We start from the raw sequence: 4,440 nt of genomic DNA on the forward strand, positions 1-4,440 counted from the left end.
TATAGAAAATTTTGTCAACATTTTTACTTCTACAGAAAATTTTGTGAAAAATTTTATTTCTGTAGAATTTTGTCAAAATTTTATTTCTATAGACAATTTTGTCAAAATTTTATTTCTATAGAAAATTTTGTCAAAATTTTATTGCAATAGAAAATTTTGTCATAATTTAACTCCTATAGAAAATGTTGTCAAATTTTTATATCTATATAAAAAATTGTCAACATTTTATTGCTATAGAAAATTTTGTCAAAATTTATTTCTATAGAAATTTTTGTCAAAATTTAACTTCTATAGAAAATTTTGTCAAAATTTAACTTCTATAGAAAATTTTGTCAAAATTTAACTTCTATAGAAAATTTTATCATAATTTAACTTGTATAGAAAATTTTGTCAAGATTTTATTTCTATAGAAAATTTTATAAAAATTTTATTTCTATAGCAAATTTTCTCAAAATTTTATTTCTATAAAAAATTTTCTCAAATTTTTATTTCTATAGAAAATTTTGTCAAATTTTTATTTCTGTATAAAAAATTGTAAACATTTTGTTGCTATAGAAAATGTATCAAAATTTTATTCTATAGAAATTTATCTTCTATAGAAAATTTTGTCAAAATTTACCTTCTATAAAAAATTTTTATTCTATAGAAATTTTTGTCAAAATTTTTACTTCTACAGAAAAGTTTGTGAAAAATTTTATTTCTGTAGAAATGTTTCTCAAAATTTTATTTCTTTGGAAAATTTTGTCAAAATTTTATTTCTATAGAAAATTTTGTCAACTTTTTATTTCTACAGAAAATTTTGTCAAAATTTTATTTCTGTAGAAAATTTTGTCAAAATTGTATTTCTATAGAAAATGTTATTTCTATAGAAAATATTATCAAAATTTTATTTCTATAGAAAATTTTGTCAAAACTTTATTTCTTAAAAAAATTTTGTCAATATTTTATTTCTATAGAAAATTTTGTCAAAATTTTTACTTAAACAGTAAATTATGTAAAAATTTTATTTTTGTAGAAATTTTTCTTAAAATTTGAAAAAAATTTATTCTATAGAAAATTTTGTCAAAATTTAACTTCTACAGAAAATTTTGTCAAAAATTTTATTTCTGTAGAAATTTTTCTCAAAATTGTATTTCTATGGAACATTTTGTCAAAATTTTATTTCTATAGAAAATTTTGTTAAAATTTTATTTCTAAGGAAAATTTTATAAAAATTTTATTTCTATAGAAAATTTTGTCAAGATTTTATTTCTATAGAAAATTTTGTCAAAATTTTATTTCTACAGAAAATTTTGTCAAATTTTTTATTCCAAAGAAAAATTTGTCAACATTTTATTGCTATAGAAAATTTTGTCAAAATTTAATTCTATAGAAATTTTTGCCAAATATAATTCTATAGAAATTTTTGCCAAATTTAATTCTATAAAAATTTTTGGAAAAATTTTTACTTCCACAGAAAATTTTGTGAAAATTTTTCTAAAAATTTTATTTCTATAGAAAATGTTGTCAAAATTTTGTTTCTTAAGAAAATGAATTACCTCTTAGTTGGAGAGGAATATTTTTGCAAAATCTACCAAAACTTCAAGAATTCTACCAATCTACCAAACAGAATTTTTGGTAGAATTCTACCAACTGTGGCAACCGTGGTTCTACTTCTTTCAGACATGGCTATAAACTGGAGGACATTTTCATTGGGATGAAATTAAAATGTAGCATGCCGTTATCATTATTACGGAAGAAACTCATCTTCTCTCTCATGCTTATAAATCTGTCAACTGAGTTAGTCAATTCCTCTAAGATTATCCGGCCATCCGATTGACTTTGACTTTACCAGAAATTTATACTCGACTGGCATTGGACTTATTAATCATACTTATCCCATTTCAGAGAATCTTACACTATTTCGCTTCAATTGTTAAATAAATTCCATATGTGTTAATGACCTACTATCATCAACACTATGGTATGACCTTTAATATCATCTAAACCAATGGTCTAAATAAAATTTGAAATACACCATTTGGAATTTCCAAAACACTATAGACAAATTTATTCGCATTTTTTCAAAAACATTTCAATAAATTGGTACAAAAAATTCCCCCCACTTATATAGCTTTATGATCAACAATAAAATACTCAAGGGCATATTTTGTTAAAAACAAAATTGCTAACTTTTGTTTTAACAACACCGTCTGGATTGTTGCTAAAGTTAAAACATACGTTGGCCAACTTTGTTCCTTTTTTTTCCAAAACCATCTTTTATTCGTAGAATATCTGAATTATTATTTTACAACATCATTTTCTTATATTTCTATGGAAATAAAAAAAAAACCTTTTCGCAAAAAAATATTGGTGGAAAATTATGTATGCCTTATTGTATAAAGTTTAGCAAGCTTTTCGCAAACTTTTTTCATATTTTTACTTAACACCAAAAAAAAAAAAAAAATAAAATGGCTACAACACCCAAAACAAAGAGTTACAATTTGTTTGTGAAAGAGGGGGAGGAGGTATGCGATGGGGTGTGTGTAACAAAATGGAAAGCGTTACGATTAAAAACAGCAGGATATTCCATTAGTAAAATTTGTGGAAGATCAAAATTCCACAAAAACCACATAAACCATAGATACACTTGAAAAAATCGAGGACAAATTAAAACATTGTAATAACTGAATAATAAGTGATGCGAACTAAACTGAATCGTGTTTTAATGTTAAACAAGTATATACAGCAGTAAATTCGGCCGAGCCGAATTTTAAATACCCACCACCATGAATCAAGTATAATAGTTTACTATGAAAACTCTTCCTCGTAGTGGGTTACTTGATAATATATAGAATTGTAGGGAGTTTGATGACAAATCTTTTCCCAAACGAGCCAGCTCCCGAAGACAAACTTTAAAGATTCTACCTATGAAGACCAGATAAGATTCTGGATATATGAGAACCAATTTTGTTTGAGTTTTAGAGAAAATATAAACATATCGTGTATATGTTGAAATTACGCCTTAATTTAAAATCTTAAATCTGTAGATTTTTCCGCGTTTATTTAAATACGATGAGAAAAATCTGGAACTTTTACTTTCAGTTTGAAGCAATTTTCATGATCAGTGCGCCTGCTATACCCTTAAAGAAGTGTTTTCTTTTTTGAGAAACGTAATTTTGGACAAGCAAAGTTTTCTTTTGACACAAATTTTAGAGACAATCGTTGAATAAACGAAAACACTTTATAAGAAAAAGAAATTTCATTTGTCTAAAATTTTATTATAGATTACTAATTTCCAGCAAATCTGATAAAAACTACGGATTCTAGAAGCTCAAGAAATAAAGCCGGGAGATCGGTGTATATGGGGGCTATACCAAAACATAGACCGATAGGCACAATTTGCTACTCACATATTTGTAATCGTAAAATACCTCCAGATTTTCAATTTCAAACAAATCGGCCAAAAAATGTAGTCCTAGACGCCCAAGAAGTAAAAATCGAGAGATCAGTCTATATGGGGTTATACCAAAAAATGGACCGATATACCTCAATTTCGGCACTCTTATTTGTGGTCTAAATATACCTCTAGATTTCGAATTTCAGGCAAATCATGCAATAAATACAGTTTATTGTAGCTCAAGAATTTCAGGCAAAGCGGCTGGTAAATTTAGTTTCTAGAAGCCCAAGAAGCAAAATGGGAGATCGGTCTATATGGGGGCTATTCCAAAAAATAGACCGATGGGCACCATTTTCGTCACACCTTTTCATGGTCCCAAAAGAACTCTAGATTTTCAATTTCAGGAAAATCGGATAGAAAATATAGTTTCTAGAAGCCCAAGAAGCAAAATCGGGAAATCAGTCTCTATGGGGGCTATATCAAAACATGGCCCGATGAGCACCATTTTCGGCACACCTTTTCATGGTCCCAAAAGAACTTTAGATTTTCAATTTCAGGAAAATCGGATAGAAAATATAGTTTCTAGAAGCCGTAAATGCAAAATCGGGAAATCAGTCTATATGGGGGCTATAACAAAACATGGACCGATGAGCACCATTTTCGGCACACCTTTTTATGGTCCTCAAATACCTCTATATTTCCAATTTCAGGCAAATTGGATAAAAACTGCGGTTTTTATAGGCCCAAGACTCCAAATCGGGAGATTGGTTTATATGGGGGCTATATCAAAACATGGACCGATGCGGACCATTTTCGACACACCTCTTTATGGTCCCAAAATACCTTTATATTTTGAATTTCATACAAATAGGATAGAAAATACTGTTTCTAGACGCATAAGAAGCAAAATCGGGAGATCGGTCTATATGGGGGCTATACCAAAACATGGACCGATATGGACCATTTTCGACACACCTCTTTATAGTCCCACAATACCTCTAGATTTCCAATTTCAGGCAAATCGGATGGTAAATATAGTTTCTAGACGCCCAAGAAGCAAA

Source organism: Haematobia irritans, chromosome 1, assembly GCF_050003625.1.
Source record: "Haematobia irritans isolate KBUSLIRL chromosome 1, ASM5000362v1, whole genome shotgun sequence".
In the NCBI taxonomy this organism is placed as follows: Eukaryota; Metazoa; Arthropoda; class Insecta; order Diptera; family Muscidae; genus Haematobia; species Haematobia irritans.